The sequence below is a fragment of the Schistocerca gregaria genome, chromosome 10 (genome assembly GCF_023897955.1).
Source record: "Schistocerca gregaria isolate iqSchGreg1 chromosome 10, iqSchGreg1.2, whole genome shotgun sequence".
Taxonomy (NCBI): Eukaryota; Metazoa; Arthropoda; class Insecta; order Orthoptera; family Acrididae; genus Schistocerca; species Schistocerca gregaria.
Genome location: NC_064929.1, coordinates 141,896,042 through 141,917,538, shown reverse-complemented (window position 1 = coordinate 141,917,538; position 21,497 = coordinate 141,896,042). Strand labels below are relative to the sequence as shown.

Here is a 21,497-nt window from a genome sequence, read left to right as displayed (position 1 = left end):
GTGCTACAGAAGAATGCTGAAGATTATATGGATAGATCACATAACTAATGAGGGAGTATTGAATAGGATTGGGGAGAAGAGAAGTTTGTGGCACAACTTGTCCAGAAGAAGGGATCGGTTGGTAGGACATGTTCTGAGGCATCAATGAATCACCAATTTAGTATTGGAGAGCAGTGTGGAGGCTAAAAATCATAGAGGGAGACCAAGAAATGAATACACTAAGCAGATTCAGAAGGATGTAGGTTGCAGTAGGTACTGGGAGATGAAGAAGCTTGCACAGGATAGAGTAGCAAGGAGAGCGGCATCAAACCAGTCTCAGGACTGAAGAGCACAACAACAACAACAACGATGTTGGTCTTGATCGTGATAATAAAACCTGAAAATACTGAATTTCCTGTTTTAGTTGGTCATATTCAGGAAATGGAAAATATAATTAATGTATCTATTAATGTTTATTCATTTGATGATGAAGATGAATTTTATCAAGTGTATCCATTAAAAATAACAAAATGTAAAAAGGAAAAACATGTAAATTAAGTTTATTTCATTAAATATAATAATTCAAACTATTGTTACATAAAAAATTTCTATACACATGTAGCAAGGCAAATCACCAAATATACTAAAGTAAAATTCATTTGTGATTTGTGTTCACAACATTTTAATAGTACACACTAATTAAATAACCATATAACGATCGGTTTAACTAATAAACCATTAACAGTTCAAATATATAGTGAAGGAGGATCTGTATATTTTAAAAATTATCAAATTATGCAGAAGGATCCGTTTGTTATTTATGCCGGTTTGAAAGTATAGTTTTCAACATGTATAATTGTGATCTAATCCTAAATCACCAAAAACAATGAAACATCAAAAACATTAACCAAGTGGATTTTGTAATTATCTTAAATATACTATGGAAATTATAAATATCCTGCTGTTTATAGATGATCAAATTGTCATAAAAAATTTTTAGTATTTACGAAACGAGAAGTTGAAGAAATTGGAAGAATTTATTCTGAAACTGAAGAAATGAAGGCACTTACACTTCATTTATACAATATACATAATAAATCTAAAGTTTGTTTACTGTGTAAATGTTATTATACAAAAAGTAATGAAAAGGTTCGTCATCATTATCATCTAACTGGAAAATATATTGCACAAAAATGTAATAATTGTAATTTAAAACTAAAACAACCTGATTTTGTACCTATTTATTTACATAATTTATCTGGTTATGATTCGCTTATTTTTAAAAAAAGACTTCATTATGATAATAAAGAAATAGAAATAACACAATTACCAGCAAGCGATATATTTTATAGTAAATTAAATGATGAAGATTATGAACATGCAAAATTAGTTTGACTGAAGGCCAACATAAAAAACATTGGTGAATATAATGATTTAAATATCTTAAAATTCATTTATTATTGTTAAGTGATGTTTTTGAAAATATTACAAAAACGTGTGTAAATACATATAATAGGTTGATATTTTACAGCAATAGGTTCATCTTAGGATGCAGTGTTAAAAATTACTGAACAAAAACTTACATAATTTAATGGTTATGGTATGCTTTGAATGGTTGAAAAATGAAGAAGAGGAGGAATTTCACAATGTTGTAAAAATATGTAAAAGGAAGCAATTAATATCTAAACGATTTTAATAATAAAGAAATATGAAATTATATAATGTATCTAGATGCAAATAAGTTATATGGTTATCCAATGAACCAATATTTACCATTAATGCATTTAATGGGAAGAACCAGATAATTTTAATTGTAGAAAAATATATGAAATTTCAAACAATTCTGAAAATGATTATATATTTGATGTAGCCTCAGAATATCCAAAAGAATTACATGATTTACATAAAGACTTACCATTAGCTCCTGAATCAAAACTTGCTCCAGATACAAATGAAAGAAAATTAAAAATCACATTATATAAAAAGTGTAATTGTGCAGTACATTATAGAAATTTTAAACAATATTTATCTTTAGGAATGCAAGTTAGAAAAATGCATAAGGTTTTAAATTTTAACGATGTAATTGGTTAAAGAAATAGTAGATCTAAAAACACTGTTAAGGACCAAAGCTACAAATGATTTTGAAAAGAGTACAATAAATTAATGGATAATTCCATATTTGGTAAAACAATGGAGAATATAAGAATCAGACAAGATATTTAATTAGTTTCAAATAGTAAAGTATGTGGTAAACTTGTAGCTAAAGCAAACATTAAACATAGAACTACATTTCATGAAAATCTTGCTGCTATCCATATGATTAAAACTAAAATACTTTTAATAAACCTATTTATTTTCGATTAAGTATACTTGATATACCAAAAAGAATTAATGTATGGTTTTCACTATAGAGTTATGAAATCTAAAAAGGAGAACATATTGAATTATGTTATCATATATGGTTCATATGACTCTGAGCACTATGGGACTAATTAACTAACTATTGGACATCACACACATCCATGCCTGAGGCAGGATTCGAACCTGTGACTGTAGTGGTCATGTGGCTCCATGCTGTAGCACCTAGGACCTTTTGGCCACTCTGGCTGGCAATTATGTTTATATTTATAATATTAAAACTGAAAACTTATATGAAGATATGAAATCAATGATTGATTACTTTGATACCAGTAAAAATCGAACAGATAATATATATGGTATTCCACAAGAAAAACAAGAAAGTTGTTGGTAAATCATAGATGAATATAATGGATAAGTAATGAGAGAATTTTGTGTTTTAAGAGCAAGGATCTGTACTTATAAAGTTGGTGACAAAATAGAAGAGAAATCTAAAGGAATTAAAAATGTGTTGTTACAAACAGAATAAGTTTAGAAGATTATAAAGATTGTTTGTTTAACAATAAAACTTTTCAAAAAATTTTCATTTTCTTCTATTGTTTACATTTTTATGGTAAAATGTTTTGTATTGTTATATTCATCAATTGGATTTGTAACTAAATTTAACCATTCATAATTTCCTTGTAAAGCGAATTTCTTCCACATCATTCCTTAAGTGTTCTGTTAAAATGTTCAACAACAGATGCTTGTAATTCTGAAAAACTTTAATAATAACTAATGTTACTTATCTTCACTAATTCCAATGTGGAAAATAAATATCGTCAATTTCTTTTATTAAGTAATTTTATTTATGACCAGTACTTGATCTTATTATATTTGGATAATTATCAGAATATAATGCTTGTGAATTAAATAATAAATCTGAATAATTTGATAAATCAACAGCATCAAACCTTTTATTTGAGTCTTCTATAGTAATTTGTTTTTCAGTTAAAAGTTTGATTAATCCATGAGTCCTTCATATATTTTATCACCAGTTTTTAACTTATAAACATTACATTCTACACATAAATTACCACCAAATTGTTTATATCCACTATTTTTTAAATACTTTAACATTTTTTCACTAACATTTATCTTTTTAGATTCGTTTATATTTTTACTTTTATATTCATTTATATTTTTACTTTTATTTTATTCTTTGTATTTAATAAATATATCGTTCATTTCTGTTTCACTTAATGTATAATCATATTTTGCAAGAACATCATGAGACCAATCTTTTAATGTTTTAATTGGCGATTAATGACCAAAATCTTCTATACGATGATGATATGGAAATTATTTGTATTTCAACTTCCATATTTTCTTCAAGTGCTTTTAAAACATTATCACCTAAACCTTCAATACAGGAAAATCTTTCTTTTTATATTTTTCATATTCAATTATTGGTTTGCTTTTTTCCAAAGTTTAAATTTTTCTTTTAATTCTTCAGTTTCATTTCTGGTTTGTTTAGCTTTTTTAAAAACTTCATCATACTTTAAAACATTTTTTAAGCAAGAATATATGTTAATTATGTTTAATGTTTATGTTTAACATTTACATTTATGTTTATGTTTAACATTTCTTTTTATGTTTATGTCAAATGTTTATGATTAGCATTTATATTTAACATTTACATTTAGTGTTTATGTTTAGGTTTCTGGTTTAATGTCAACATTAAAAGTTAATGTTTCTATTTAGTGTTTATCTTGTTAAGAAATGTATTTTATTGCTAAATTTTCCTTCATTCAGTTTTCTAGACTACTGTTAAAAAACCATAGTCATCATTCAAAACCTTTACTAAGCATTTCTTTACAGTCATCAAACTTTAAATCTCTATCAACAAATTCATGATAAGTATGATTTAAATTTGTGGCATTTTAACTAAAGAAATTTAAAAATTTTAAAAAATTTAAATTCTGTGTTTTGGTATTTTTGAATATATTTGAGCTGAATAAAAACCTCTGTGTCTGCCTATAGTAAATTCATCTCTAGCAATATTTTGATTTTCTATAATAAAAATATCGAATACAACAACTGAGCTTTTTTACATGAATCTAATGGAATAATTCCTTCATTATTTTCAATCAAACAAACAAAGTGTTTATTAATTTAATCTGTAATTTCTTTACATTATTTTATATGTTCTTGATACTTTGGTTGTTTTAAAGTTTTTGAATAAATATATAAATGTTTGATTTTATTCCAATTTTACCATCATGGTGCAAAAATATAATTATCAATCATTAATGTTGCTTTTCCACAACAATTATTGCACATCTTATAGAAGTTTGTAAAAGTTTATACCTTTGTTTTTTAAATTATTTTTAGAATCTTTACTTTAGGTTCCCAAACTGTTTTGTTCATTTATTTAATAATTTTTTATTCATTTATGTTTTTCATTTATTAATGCTTTTCTTTTATTTATATTTTTATATTCTTTTATATTTTTCGCTATTTAGTAATTTTTATATTTATTAATAATTTTCAGTAGTAAATGAGCCGCCTTTTTCAACTTAGTGATAAATCCAGTATGCAGAATGAGATTTTCACTCTGCAGCGGAGTGTGCGCTGATATGAAACTTCCTGGCAGATTAAAACTGTGTGCCCGACCGAGACTCGAACTCGGGACCTTTGCCTTTCGCGGGCAATTGCTCTACCAACTGAGCTACCGAAGCACGACTCACGTCCGGTACCGGACGTGAGTCGTGCTTCGGTAGCTCAGTTGGTAGAGCAATTGCCCGCGAAAGGCAAAGGTCCCGAGTTCGAGTCTCGGTCGGGCACACAGTTTTAATCTGCCAGGAAGTTTCAAATCCAGTATGCTTAGAAAAAGATTAACTGTTTCAATACAAGATAATTATACTAATGTTTCATTAGTTGAATTTTGTTCAACACCAAATATTACAACAAAATATAATCACGTTATTGTGATGGATAAAGAATAGAAATTCCTAGAGGTCAAAATAGTTTTACACATTTTAAAAAGAATTTTCATTTAAAAAGACTAATATACATATAAATGTAGTTTTAAATAGAATTGCAAGTGATGTAAGTATATGTTCGGATGTACAAGATAGTATTGGAAATTTACTTGGTTTTAATAATCAATAATTTTTAACCTAATGAAAATGCTGGATCCAAAGATGTTCCTAAAATAATACCTTTTGAATTAATAAATATAAATTTTATCTTGCTGATGGAATGTATGTAAAACAATGATCATTTTCAAAAAGAAGCTAATTTTATTGCTTCATTTAAAAATCTAATGCAGAATTTGGTAGACCAATAGTTTATGAACAAAATTATCATGTGAATGTTCCTATTTATAATACATTTCAAGATTTAGAAGTTACTATAACTGATGAAAATGATAGTTTAATTGATTTTAATGGTGCTACTGTAAGATATTTTTAAAATATGTTAATAAATTTTTTCCTTAATAAATAATTACTAAAACAATATTTGACTGTGTCATGAATAACATTGAAAGTTATCAGTTTTACTCATTTCCTCTTACTGAAAAGACTAAAAATAATTTAAATGTTTCTATCAAAGATACAGAAATTGAAATAAATATTGGTGATTATTCATGAATTTTATTATTATTGAAAACGATGGTACAGATTATCTAACTTATGATGGAAAATCAAACGAAACCTTAATTGATAATTATGTAAATAAACTGTTTCATTTTGTATCAATAAAAAAATATTTTATCTAGAATTGAACATCCTTTTATATCATCAACAGTTTTATTACATTTAACTTCATCTCTTACTGATAAAATATGTTTAGAAGGACATATTCTTAATATAGGAAAAATAAAGAATAAAAGGTGTGAAGTACTTTATCCATTATCATTAATTGGTGAATTTTTAAAGATTATAAAGAAATTATGTTTGAAGAAGACTTAACTGTAATTTTTACTCGTAGTTCATCTTCTGGAGTTGTAATTCTATGTTGGCCTGTTACAAATAATGCTGGAATTGAAATAAAAGATACATTACCTAAAAGGAAAATTATTATAGAATCTATGGAAATTCATGTACCTGTTGTTAAATGTGAACCAAATTATGGACTTGAACAATGTGAAAATATTTTAAAAATATTAAAATTCCAATTTCTTTTTATGAACTTGAAATAGAAGAAGTTTACTAGTAAAAACAGTTTCGAACTAGATATAACAAATTTGTATATCTCTACAGAAGTTGTTATGCCATATTTTGCACCTATTGTATTTCAGACTAATCGTAAAAATACTCAAGTAGTTGATTCATTGATATAGTTGATTGATCATGTTAAACTACAGATTAAATATTTAAAAATGTTAGAAATGGAGTTTTTCCTCAAGAAATATGGAGTATTAATGTGGCAAACAATTTTCTTAGAGGCATATAATGCATTTCTTGATTTTTAAAAGAAAAACTTTACTAAAATCAGATATTGATATTAGTCCATTTACTTTCATAAATAATTATCCTATTTATGTAATCAATATTACATGCAGAAAGAATGTTGTAACTACACAAAACACAACTATGAAACATTTTGCAAATTTTAGTGAAAAAATTCCAAGTGAAACACTTGCTTATGTAATAATCTATGTTAAAAAGTATCTTACATATGATGCACAACATAGAATACTTACTGAAAATTTTTAATTATTAATATTTGCTTCTATATAAATGAATGAAAAACTTTAAAAATTTATAAAAATGTTACCTTCATGATTATATGCATTTCTGAAACATTTTAAGAAAAATGAAAAAGTTAAAAATTGAAAATTTTAATATAATTTAATTTTTTTAACTGATTCATTTTAATTACTTACTTTTCTTATCTAATACATTTTAATAATTTAGTTAAATTCTCAATGTGGTTTTTAAAATAATGTGCTTTGTTAACTAGTTCTTTATATTTATTTTCTAATTGTTGTCCAGTTTTTGGTGTCCACTTAATTTTTAATATAATTTACTTTTTGTTTACTAATACATTTGAATTAATTTACTTGCATTCATAAGAATTAATTGTTTTCAAAAAGTAGCTGAAACTAGGTAAATGAAAGCAATGTAAAGTATGTCTCTTACATATCTGAATGTGGTAGAACTGTAAATAAGTGTTATCTCAGAAACCATTTACAAACAACAATCTTATGGCTGCTAAAGCTGAAAGTAAATAATTTTATATATTTATTCTTTTTTATATATTTATTTTATTTAAAAACACGTTTTTCATAAAAGTCAAAAATAGGACAACTTTTGGGGCTAAGAAAAAATTGTAAAACATGCTTTTTTAAAAATAGGTTTTTTAATTAATAGTTAATTCGCTAATTCATTTAATTGCTTTACATTCACCTATGGGAAATGTATGTAAAAGAAATGATTTTTTATTATAGCTGCTATTATATTATTTTATTATATTATATTATTGTTAGGTAAATGGGATAGTAGATAATAGATGTATGTTCTGGATTATTAGATCAATTTTATAAAAAATAAAAAATGTGAATGTTACGAGCAATTTTTATTTTTTATAAAATTGAGCTAGTGATCCATAACATACATTTATGTACTCATAAAGTGAAGATGTTGATGTGGCCAGAACCTTGTTCTTAGGATTGGCAGTTGACCATGAATGTAAAGAAATGAATTTCAGTGGTCATAACTATGTAGAAGGATCCCATGTTGTAGGATCGGTTAAATATCTGGGAGTATTGTTTACAGAGTAACGATCATAAGATTTATTGGAAGAATACTCAGGAAGTGTAGTTCATTTACGAAGGAGGTAGTATACAAAAGCCACATTCATTCAGTAAGCACGAAATCATTAAGGAGATCCTCCAGTGACAGAGATTAGTAAAGAGGCGTTGTGCACCACAGTGTGGGTCACCATCAAAATTCCGAGAGAATACGTTCCTAGAACAGTCATGTACATATAACAATTTCTCCAAATTATTGCCTACCAATCAGAATTCACTATTCTTCGATCCTCTAAAGAAATGATTGCGACATGGCCAGTGAAGCTAAACAAGTAAGTGATCATTTTCTTGCAAAGGCTTCACGAGCAAACAATATCTGTTGCTTTTGATTGATCCTGGAACACGCAAACACATGACTGCTTTTGCAAATGACATCATAATCGCCTTTGACTGTAAATGTTATCTGTTTGCATTACTGCCCCTTTCGCTATTATCAAGTTATGCAACTATACTTCAGCACATATCAAAATCTAAAAAATCATCTGATGTGTACACAGGTCATTGTCGTTCCAAATGTTGGGTCAAAGTTACAACGGTGCAAAAAAGTAACTTGTCTTGTGAAAGTTAATTATGATGTCATATACAGAATTATATATGACTTTGAACGGAACTTACTACAAATTAGTCAGTTGATTTTTACATACCTTTCTGGCTCGTATGAATTCATCTAAGGCTCGTGTCCTGTTACAATGTAGTATGTATATGTTCAATTTCTCGGTCGAATTTTTGAGCATTGCCTAACACCAATGAAGAAGAGCCTGTGTTTGTAGTTCAGCCACATTACGCAGAATCTGGCTGTAACAGATATTTTTGCATCTAATCGTCGACATAAAAACGAGTATACCGCAGACTTCGATATGCCTCAAGCTCTCTCAACTTTCTGTTCAACCTTGTTTGCAGATGCTTTGCAGATGCAACATCGCTGTTTTATGGAACTACAAGTGAGTTTGGGCTAGTCTTGAAACACATACCTCAGACAGAACCACATTGAAATCCTGCAAAGCAACTTGGAATAGCCATTCCTAAAGTCATTGAGCACCAGAATTTGAACGAAGCACTTCTGAGCACAGTTGTCGAGTTTTATCCCTTGCGAAAGCTGTACAAAATCGTCCAACTAATACCTCCGCGCGAAATTTCAATTTTTCGACAACACTGTTTCTGTAAATATTCACTGTATACGAAGTACTCGGCCATTCTCCCCATTATGATCGTTTTAACAACATCAGTGACAATAGAAGCTCTGCATTTCAAGTAGGTATCCCTATTGTATTACATATTCATAGAGTACGTAAATAAATATGAATGTTTGATTTCGAACATTTGTTCCCAGTGAGAAACAAAAAAAAATGGTCGATGGTTATGGCGTCAACCGGCTGACTCGGAGATGGAACAGGATGTCTTTTACCCCCAAGTTTCAGCAAACTCTGAATCCTGCTGCGTAATTTGACGTAGCCAAGAAATAACCCCAGACATCCCATGACATACTTTTTTAACATCCAGTAGCGCCCTCTTTACACCAACAATGAAGGGAAAAAGACACAGAGGATAAACTGGTATATATTCAGGATGTGAATCACCAGACTTGCAAGAGTAGAAGCGTGAAACAGGAATTCCCTTACAGATGGTGTCACTGTAGCGCCCGTGAGACCGCGTCTGCACCGCCATCTGGTTCCTGTAACGGCTGACGCTTAATGTCAGCACACGAAACCCAAGGTCCATACATATTTCAACACTTATAATATGCCTCACCCATTTAGATGAACAGTTGGTAACAATGTGGTTTTTTAAATTAAAACACGAGAGGTAGTTACGTTTGGACTCAATTTCTGTTGTTCCACTGTGATGCATTTACTTTCGTGACCTTATCATAAATTATGGGAACTCATGCTATTACTGTGCGAGCACCGTAATAACCTCATTAACGTAATAAATGCTCAAAATGATGCCCTTCAGCTCCAATGCAGTTGGCAATACGCGTAACGAAATTCCTCTCAACGACGAGTAAATCGCCTTCAGTAATTGTCGCACATGCTTTGACAATGCGCTGACGCATGTTTTTAGGCGTTGTTGGTGGGTCACGATAACAAGTATCTTTCAGTTTTCCCCAAAGAAAGAACTCCAGAGATGTAAGGTCCGGTGAATGTGCAGGCCACGTTATGGTGTTTCCACGACCAATCCACCTGTCATTAAGTATTCTATTTAATACCGCTTCAACTGCGTCATGTTGACAGTACATCGCCACTCTGTCGTGAAGTGAAACTTCTTGTAGTAGAATCGGGAAAACATTAATTAAGAAATCGGCATACATTGCATCATTTAGATTGCCATCGATAAAATAAGGGCCAATTAGACACTCTCCCATAATTCCACACCATACATTAACCTGCCACGGTCGTTGATGTTACACTTGTCGCAGCCATCGTGGATTTTCCGTTGCCCAATAGTGCATATTATGACGGTTTACGTTACCTCTGTGAATGACGATTCGTCACGAAATAGTACTTGAAAAAACCTGTTATCGTCTCGCAATTTATTTTGTGCCCAGTGGTAAAAATTTACACGACGTTCATAATCATCGCCATGCAATTCCTGGTGTATGGAAATATGGTAAGAGTGAAATGTATTGTGATGTAGAATTCTCAAAACTGAGATTTTTGAAATTCCTGATTATCGCGCAACTTGTCTGCTACTGATGTGCGTATTAGCCGCGACAGCAGCTAAAACACCTACTTGGCCATCATCATTTGTTGCGGTTCTTGGCTGCGTTTTGTTTAGCTGAGCAGTTCCGGTTTCTTTGAATACGTTAACTGTCTGACGAAAGGTCAGGTCACTTGGATGCTGTCTGTCAGGATAGCGATCAACATACATAGCACAAGCTTGTTGGGCATTTTGCTCACAATAGCCGCAAATAAACACCATATCAACCTTTTCTGTGACAGTTAAATGTTCCATTTTAACATTATTATGTCTTCCTCGTGATTATTATGACTGGACAAGCTTATTATCATACCTAATGTAAGTAATGAATTGCGCACAGAGATATCGAATGTGTTGCTACATTTGTGAGAGTATTACAGCAGCATCCATCACAAAGCGAAAAAAATATTCCAAATCAAACATTCCTATTTATTTACGTACTATACGAATATGTAATAGAAAATGGGGGTGCCAATTTTTGAAAATGCAGTTTCTATCAATTTGACCTATGGCAGCGGCATCTAGTGGGCCAACCATAGTGCCATCTGTTTTACCCCATCACGCTCGAACAGATTTGTTCTTCTTATTTTTTTCGTTTGATGCTGATTTCCTGAGATATCTGGCCCGGTCAATATCAATAGACCAACCTAGCAATCCGATTTAAGGGTTGGTTTCAGCGAATGCCTGGAGGTTACCTACCATCACGTGTAGTGCCGTCAAGTGCAGAGGAAGTGGTGTTAGGGTAAGGCGGTTTTTTTGTTTTAGGTATGGTCCCCTTATCGCATTTGAGTAAACGCTAAATGCAGAAGGATACGAACACATTGTGTACTGTGTACAGTGGAACAGTTCGGAGAAGATGTCTATTTGTTTCAGCATGACAATGCATCCTCTCATTACAGAACATCTGCGTGGCATTGGTTTCAGGACAGTAACATTCCTGAAGCGGACTGACGTGCCAGGAGTCCCGATCTGTAGAAAATTAAACTCCTAAGTCGCGCAGGAATTAAAATCGGGGAGGAAGCCTAGTTATAAGAGGGCGTTCAATAAGTAAGGCGACTTTTTTTCTGAAAGGAGTTTAGTGTTTTTCAGGATTCCAGTACACCACATATTCCCATTCTTTTGCCTACTAAAACCTTGTTTTTCAACATAATTTTTGTTCAATGCGACGGCTTTACACCACCTTACTTGGACGACGTCGGAGACGACGTCTTGGTGCATCAGTAAGTTCCCCACCATCCATGTTTTGCTTCCCGCAGAGAGCGTTCTTCATTGGGCCAGACTGATGAATGTCGGAAGGTGCGAAGTCCGGGCTGTAGGGTGGATGAGCAAGAACAGTCCATTGCAGTTTTCTGAGCTCCTCAACTTGTATGAGGATTTGCGTTTTCATGGGGAAGTTCGTTTGCACTTTTGTGGCGACGAACACACTGAAGCCGTTTCTTCAGTTTCTTGGGAGTACACACTTCAGAGTTGATCGTCTCAGAAGACCTTCGCCATAACTTTGCCATCTGAGGGTGCAGCTTAGAATTTTTTTCTTCGGCGGAGGGGCGGTTTGGTGTCACTCCATGTATTGCCGTTTCTTTTCCGCTTCGAGATGATGAACTCATGTTTCATCGCCTTTCACGATGTTGGACAAAAAATTGTCACGATCAGCCTCTTAACACGCAAGCAATTCCGTGCAGATGGTCCTTTGTTGCTGTTTATGATCTTCCAGTGAGGAACCGAACGAGTACACTCTTGCAAGTACCCCAACTGCTGGACGAGTGTCAGCACTACCAACAGAGATGTCCAGCTGTGCATCGAGGTGTTGGATTGTGATCCGTCGATCACCTTGAACGAGAGTGTCCGCACGCTTGAACATTGCAGAAGTCACACCTACGTGCAGCCTACCGCCACGCGGGAGGTTTGCGCGACGTATTGTTGCGATGATGACAGGCGGCTCGCCCACCGACTCACAGTGCTTTTGTTCAGTGCCAGGTCTCCGTAGACATTCTCCAAGCGCCTATGAGTATCTACGATGCTGTGATTTTTCGCCAAAAGAAACTAAGTGACAGTTTTGTGCTTGTAACACAAATCCGCTACAGACGACATTATGATGGCTACGTGTAGCACCGCCACATACCGGAACTTCATGAAACTACACTCCTGGAAATTGAAATAAGAACACCGTGAATTCATTGTCCCAGGAAGGGGAAACTTTATTGACACATTCCTGGGGTCAGATACATCACTTGATCACACTGACAGAACCACAGGCACATAAACACAGGCAACAGAGCATGCACAATGTCGGCACTAGTACAGTGTATATCCACCTTTCGCAGCAATGCAGGCTGCTATTCTCCCATGGAGACGATCGTAGAGATGCTGGATGTAGTCCTGTGGAACGGCTTGCCATGCCATTTCCACCTGGCGCCTCAGTTGGACGAGCGTTCGTGCTGGACGTGCAGACCGCGTGAGACGACGCTTCATCCAGTCCCAAACATGCTCAATGGGGGACAGATCCGGAGATCTTGCTGGCCAGGGTAGTTGACTTACACCTTCTAGAGCACGTTGGGTGGCACGGGATACATGCGGACGTGCATTGTCCTGTTGGAACAGCAAGTTCCCTTGCCGGTCTAGGAATGGTAGAACGATGGGTTCGATGACGGTTTGGATGTACCACGCACTATTCAGTGTCCCCTCGACGATCACCAGAGGTGTACGGCCAGTGTAGGAAATCGCTCCCCACACCATGATGCCGGGTGTTGGCCCTGTGTGCCTCGGTCGTATGCAGTCCTGATTGTGGCGCTCACTTGCACGGCGCCAAACACGCATACGACCATCATTGGCACCAAGGCAGAAGCGACTCTCATCGCTGAAGACGACACGTCTCCATTCGTCCCTCCATTCACGCCTGTCACGACACCACTGGAGGCGGGCTGCACGATGTTGGGGCGTGAGCGGAAGACTGCCTAACGGTGTGCGGGACTGTAGCCCAGCTTCATGGAGACGGTTGCGAATGGTCCTCGCCGATACCCCAGGAGCAACAGTGTCCCTAATTTGGTGGGAAGTGGCGGTGCGGTCCCCTACGGCACTGCGTAGGATCCTACGGTCTTGGCGTGCATCCGTGCGTCGCTGCGGTCCGGTCCCAGGTCGACGGGCACGTGCACCTTCCGCCGACCACTGGCGACAACATCGATGTACTGTGGAGACCTCACGCCCCACGTGTTGAGCAATTCGGCAGTATGTCCACCCGGCTTCCCGCATGCCCACTATACGCCCTTGCTCAAAGTCCGTCAACTGCACATACGGTTCACGTCCACGCTGTCGCGGCATGCTACCAGTGTTAGAGACTGCGATGGAGCTCCGTATGCCACCGCAAACTGGCTGACACTGATGGCGGCGGTGCACAAATGCTGCGCAGCTAGCGCCATTCGACGGCCAACACCGCGGTTCCTGGTGTGTCCGCTGTGCCGTGCGTGTGATCATTGCTTGTACAGCCCTCTCGCAGTGTCCGGAGCAAGTATGGTGGGTCTGACACACCGGTGTCAATGTGTTCTTTTTTCCATTTCCAGGAGTGTATAAGGGCTCAAGCGGGAATATTCTGCGATGACCCACAACAAATTCTGCATTTTTTTCAGCCGAACTTAGACGATAAAAATCCATGTTGCATTATTTATTGAAGGCCCCTCGTATTTGGGGGATAGGAGGTGAGTAAGGAACTGTAAGTGTGCATCATCCACCGCATTCCCGCCCCTCCAACCACCGTCCAGAACCGAAGCCTGGATCGGCAGGAGGTTGCGTGTCGCCGAATGCGGCCAGTAGGGCCCACTGAGTCACCGCCTGCCATAGTACGTGCGTCTTGAAACGAATGCGACGGTAGGATATGGCCGACGCGTGTCGGCTCGCGGCCATCTGCGACCACGTGCCACGCACGTGGCGACAGCACGGCATTACAATCGCCATCCAGTTTGTCCGAACACGGCGTGTGGGCGTGTAGGGAGCCGCCACGCGTTGCCACCTGTCGCATCCCGCTCACGTACTGCTGTCGGTCTAGGGAATCGCGCCACGCATTACTAAAGCTGCAGTTCGATCCGACGGTACAGTCGTACAGCGCGTACCAGAAAACCGATACGTCGCGGGTTCGTTTTGCAGGTCGGATAGCCTCGCTCGCGGGGTGGAACCAGAGCTAACTACACTCCTGGAAATGGAAGAAAGAACACATTGACACCGGTGTGTCAGACCCACCATACTTGCTCCGGACACTGCGAGAGGGCTGTACAAGCAATGATCACACGCACGGCACAGCGGACACACCAGGAACCGCGGTGTTGGCCGTCGAATGGCGCTAGCTGCGCAGCATTTGTGCACCGCCGCCGTCAGTGTCAGCCAGTTTGCCGTGGCATACGGAGCTCCATCGCAGTCTTTAACACTGGTAGCATGCCGCGACAGCGTGGACGTGAACCGTATGTGCAGTTGACGGACTTTGAGCGAGGGCGTATAGTGGGCATGCGGGAGGCCGGGTGGACGTACCGCCGAATTGCTCAACACGTGGGGCGTGAGGTCTCCACAGTACATCGATGTTGTCGCCAGTGGTCGGCGGAAGGTGCACGTGCCCGTCGACCTGGGACCGGACTGCAGCGACGCACGGATGCACGCCAAGACCGTAGGATCCTACGCAGTGCCGTAGGGGACCGCACCGCCACTTCCCACCAAATTAGGGACACTGTTGCTCCTGGGGTATCGGCGAGGACCATTCGCAACCGTCTCCATGAAGCTGGGCTACGGTGCCGCACACCGTTAGGCCGTCTTCCGCTCACTCCCCAACATCGTGCAGCCCGCCTCCAGTGGTGTCGCGACAGGCGTGAATGGAGGGACGAATGGAGACGTGTCGTCTTCAGCGATGAGAGTCGCTTCTGCCTTGGTGCCAATGATGGTCGTATGCGTGTTTGGCGCCGTGCAGGTGAGCGCCACAATCAGGACTGCATACGACCGAGGCACACAGGGCCAACACCCGGCATCATGGTGTGGGGAGCGATCTCCAACACTGGCCGTACACCTCTTGTGATCGTCGAGGAGACACTGAATAGTGCACGGTACATCCAAACCGTAATCGAACCCATCGTTCTACCATTCCTAGACCGGCAAGGGAACTTGCTGTTCCAACAGGACAATGCACGTCCGCATGTATCCCGTGCCACCCAACATGCTCTAGAAGGTGTAAGTCAACTACCCTGGCCAGCAAGATCTCCGGATCTGTCCCCCATTGAGCATGTTTGGGACTGGATGAAGCGTCGTCTCACGCGGTCTGCACGTCCAGCACGAACGCTGGTCCAACTGAGGCGCCAGGTGGAAATGGCATGGCAAGCCGTTCCACAGGACTACATCCAGCATCTCTACGATCGTCTCCATGGGAGAATAGCAGCCTGCATTGCTGCGAAAGGTGGATATACACTGTACTAGTGCCGACATTGTGCATGCTCTGTTGCCTGTGTCTATGTGCCTGTGGTTCTGTCAGTGTGATCATGTGATGTATCTGACCCCAGGAATGTGTCAATAAAGTTTCCCCTTCCTGGGACAATGAATTCACGGTGTTCTTATATCAATTTCCAGGAGTGTATTTGTAGTATCGTTCCCAGAACCGATCGCGGTCCTCTGGTTTGGAGCCGAGTGGAAGGCTTAAACCAGAGGCTCAGACAATTCTGCTGAGATCTGGGGTGCAAATTTCTCGACCTCCGCTATCGGGTGGAGAAATGTACGGTCCCCCTGAATAGGTAAGGCGTGCACTACACGCCGCAAGCGGCTACAAGGGTAGCGGAGTACGTGTCCAATGCACATGGGGGTTTTTTAGGTTAGAGAATTCCCTCCCTAGGCCCGACATGACGCTTCCTGAGACGCGGAAAGGTATCAGTAGGCAAAATGCAACAGGGAATAACAATATTAATGTGCTAATAGTAAACTGCGGGAGCGTCTATAGAAAGGTCCCAGAACTGCTCTCATTAATAAACGGTCACAACGCCCATATCGTACTAGGGACAGAAAGTTGGCTGAAACCAGACGTAAAGAGTAATGAAATCCTAAACTCAGATTGAAATGTATACCGCAGAGACAGGCTGGACAGTGAAGTGGGAGGCGTGTTTATAGCGATAAGAAGTGCAATAGTATCGAAGGAAATTGACGGAGATCCGAAATGTGAAATGATTTGGGTGAACGTCACGGTTAAAGCAGGCTCAGACATGGTAACTGGATGTTTCTATAGGCCCCCTGGCTCAGCAGCTGTTGTGGCTGAGCACCTGAAGGATAATTTGGAAAATATTTCGAGTAGATTTCCCCTCCATGTTATAGTCCTGGGTGGAGATTTTAATTTGCCGGACATAGACTGGGAGACTCAAACGTTCATAACGGGTGGCAGGGACAAAGAATCCAGAGATATTTTTTAAGTGCTTTATCTGAAAACTACCTTGAGCAGTTAAACAGAGAACCTACTCGTGGCGATAACATATTAGACCTTCCGGTGACAAACAGACCCGAACTGTTTGAAACAGTTAACGCAGAACAGGGAATCAGCGATCTTAAAGCGCTTACGGCATCGATGATTTCAGTTTTGTCTCAAGTACAGATAGTGTTGAGGATCAGTGGACAAAGTTCAAAACCATCGTACAATATGCGTTAGATGAGTATGCGCCAAGCAAGATCGTAAGAGATGGGAAAGAGCCACCGTGGTACAACAACCGAGTTATAAAACTGCTGCGGAAGCAAAGGGAACTTCACAGCAAACATAAACATAGCCAAAGCCTTGCACACAAACAAAAATTACGCGAAGCGAAATGTAATGTGAGGAGGGCTATGCGAGAGGCTTTCAATGAATTCGATCGCTCATAAGAGGAAAGGCCGCTGGACCTGATGGAATACCAGTTCGATTTTACACAGAGTACGCGAAGGAACTTGCCCCCCTTCTTGCAGCGGTGTACCGTAGGTATCTAGAAGAGCGTAGCGTTCCAAAAGATTGGAAAAGGCCATCCCCGTTTTCAAGAAGGGACGTCGAACAGATGTGCAGAACTATAGACCTATATCTCTAACGTCGATCAGTTGTAGAATTTTAGAACACGTATTATGTTCGAGTATACTGACTTTTCTGGACACTAGAAATCTACTCTGTAGGTATCAGCATGGGTTTCGAAAAAGACGGTTGTGTGAAACCCAGCTCGCGCTATTCGTCCACGAGACTCAGAGGGCCTTAGACACGGGTTCACAGGTAGATGCCGTGTTTCTTGACTTCCGCAAGGCGTTCGATACAGTTCCCCGCAGTCGTGTAATGAACAAAGTAAGAGCATATGGACTATCAGACCAATTGTGTGATTGGATTGAAGAGTTCCTAGATTACACAACGCAGCATGTCATTCTCAATGGAGAGAAGTCTTCCGAAGTAAGAGTGATTTCAGATGTGCCGCAGGGGAGTGTCATAGGACCGTTGCTATTCACAGTATACATAAATGACCTTGTGGAAGACATCGGAAGTTCACTGAAGCTTTTTGCGGATGATGCTGTGGTATACAGAGAGGTTGTAACAATGAAAAATTGTAATGCAGGAAGATCTGCAGCGAATTGACGCATGGTGCAGGGAATGGCAATTGAATCTCAATGTAGACAGGTGTAATGTGCTGAGAATACATAGAAAGAAAGATCCCTTATCATTTAGCTACAATATACAGGTCAGCAACTGGAAGCAGTTAATTCCATAAATTATCTGGGAGTACGCATTAGGAGTGATTTAAAATGGAAGGATCATAGAAAGTTGATCGTCGGTAAATCAGATGCCGGACTAAGGAAATGCAATCCGAAAACAAAGGAAGTAGGTTACAGTACGCTTGTTCGCCCACTGTTTGAATATTGTTCACCAGTGCGGGATCCGTACCAGATAGAATTGATAGAAGAGATAGAGAAGATCCAACGGAGAGCAGCGCCCTTCGTTACATGATCATTTAGTAATCGCGAAAGCGTTACGGAGATGATAGTTAAACTCCAGTGGAAGACTCTGCAGGAGAGACGCTCAGTAGCTCGGTACGGGCTTTTGTTAAAGTTTCGAGAACATACCTTCACCGAAGAGTCAAGCAGTATATTGCTCCCTCCTACGTATATCTCGTGAAGAGACCGTGAGGATAAAATCAGAGAGATTAGAGCCCACACAGAAGCATACCAACAATCCTCCTTTCCACGAACAATACGAGACTGGAATAGAAGGGAGAACCGATAGAGGTACTCAGGGTGCCCTCCGCCACACACCGTCAGGTGGCTTGCGGAGTATGGATGTAGATGTAGATGTAGAACCACGGAAATCGGTGTGCATATGGCAGCATACATACCTAACTTGTTCCAAAACGCTGCGACTAGAGACGAGATTCTTCTTGGGCTCATACCTTGGGTTCTGTTGGTGACAGGACGGCGGGGTCAAGTGTTTCAGGTAGCCCCTGGGCTAAGATCCATTTTCATACCCAAGAGAAGCATCTTCTTATTGTCTTTACCCTACAGTACAGCGTCAAACTACAAATGTTACACACTGCCTCTTGGTTAGGCAAATAGAACAAATCGGTTGGTTCTTTCTGCATTTGATGTTGTCTACGGTGGGCTTGATGATATTTTTTGGAGGCAGTATTAGTTCATCGTCGGTTCTTCGGAAAACACCACAAAAATAGTCAAACTACTATGGTCAAATGGTGAAACTGTGCAACTACTATCACACCATAATTAACGTTTTATTTTCAATATATTGACATTTACCACCTTTATTAAAACAGTGGCAGTTATAAGACAGTTCACTAACGACATAAAACGGACGTAACATCAGTCTACACGTGAGTCAATGTAGTCACTTTAATATAAATGACATTTACATTTATAAACCTTCTCATCAAAATTGTATTCGCAAGTCCTTGACAATAGCGATAAATAACGAAACAGTCTGTGGTAAAGAAAGATTTATTATTAGAAGCAGCTAATTTGGTGAATCTGTTCTAATAAACATGTCGTTATCAGACTATGATATGCTGCTGGCACTATAGAAGAAAAATTGTTTCATTTAGCATGTTTTCACCGTCACTAGCGGTTCGAAACGCAGCCGAGAGTTCGAAGACAGCAAAAAAAAAAAAAAAATGTTCAAATGGCTCTGAGCACTATGCGACTTTACTTCTGAGGTCATCGGTCCCCTAGACTTAGAACTACTTAAACCTAACTAACCTAAGGACGTCACACACATCCATGCCCGAGGCAGGATTCGAACCTGCGACCGTAGCAGCAGCACGGTTCCGGACTGCCGCTATGCATAACAAATGGCAGAAATTTTTATGATATATTCCTAATATGCTGATCTCGAACAAAATTGAAAATTTTCCTCATATGTCTATTCGTTCCCGAAATACACAGGTTGAAAGTTACTATACCTGTACACATAAAATCCTATGTAGTTTATAAAGTGATGCAGCACGGAGAAATATGCTTTAAAAGGACTCCGTTATCATCTGGGAACCCCCTGTTGTAGTAACGAAACACATGCAAAAATGATTTGCACATAAAATTCGGGCTGTGATCTAAAATTAGATTTGCGTTATGTCAGTTTCACGTAAATAAACTGTCTTAATTTTGTTGACCAATACTTTCCATATGAGTTATATGCGCTGCTGCAGCAATGGAAAGAAGGGAACCAACGGAGAAATGCTCCTATCGGAGCTCAAATGATGCGAATATGTTCCTGCTTATTTAGAAGACTCTAACCGAAAAGTGGGTGTACCAGCTGACTCATTTTACCTTCCCCAGCACCTTTAAAAATTTCTCTAAAAATTTTGGCATGCAGACATAGTCCAGTTTCTTTATGCTGAGAGAGAAGGAGACAGTGGCAGTGGTAAAGAGACGGTAAAGTTATAAATGCAGGAACATGGTAGACAGTGTTTGTGTTACAGAAAGGGCGAAGGGGACAATGGCAGTGTGAGAGAGAGGTCACTGTGAAGGAGACAGTGGCGAGGGGGGGGGGGAGGGGGGCAATAAAGACAAAGTGGAAGTGGATGAGAACCAATGGTAATGAGAGACAGAGTATATGACAATGACGAGGAAGAGAGATGTATTAACAGTGAGAAGAGACAGAAGCATTGGGAAAGGAGTGAATGAGGTAACAGCAATAAAAGAGAGCAAGGCGGTGATAGTGACAGTGACGGGAGACTGTAGTAGTAACACAGAACGAAGGAGACTGTGGCTGTGATACTGGAGAGAGTGACAGCGATACAAAGAGATTACGACAATGAGTTGGGCTGAATGAGTGAGTGAAAATGAGCAATTGGGAGTGGATGAGTATGAGCGACTTACAGCGATGGACTAGCTGGTTTGAGTGAGTTACAGTTAGGGGAGCTTGTGAGAGTGAGAAGTGAGTGATATATTTAAAAAAGCGTCAGTATTTCGCATGTTAAAATTTCCGGGGATTTTTTTTTTTTTAAGCAGCTGAAGAAGGTAGAATGAGGCACCTGGTACCACACTTTTCAGCCAGGATCTTTTAAATAAACAGGAACATATTCGCATCATTTGAGCTCCGATAGGAGCATTTCTCCGTGGGTTCCCTTCTTTCCCCTGCTGCAGCAGTGCATGTAACTCGTATGGAAAGTATTGGTCAGCAAAATTAAGACAGTTTCTTTACGTGAAA

The 21,497-nt window shown here is 38.5% G+C and overlaps 1 protein-coding gene and 2 non-coding genes across 3 annotated transcripts in view; 2 read left to right on the top strand and 1 right to left on the bottom strand.

The window, feature by feature from the left end:
- The window catches only part of LOC126293675 (serine protease 33-like), a 185,437-nt gene that overhangs the window by 98,730 nt on the left and 65,210 nt on the right, over positions 1–21,497 (top strand). The window lies entirely within an intron of this gene.
- Trnas-cga (transfer RNA serine (anticodon CGA)) lies at positions 4,984–5,058 on the bottom strand. The gene has a single exon. It is a non-coding gene; the product is annotated as a tRNA-Ser (tRNA).
- Trnas-cga (transfer RNA serine (anticodon CGA)) lies at positions 5,089–5,163 on the top strand. Its single transcript has one exon. It is a non-coding gene; the product is annotated as a tRNA-Ser (tRNA).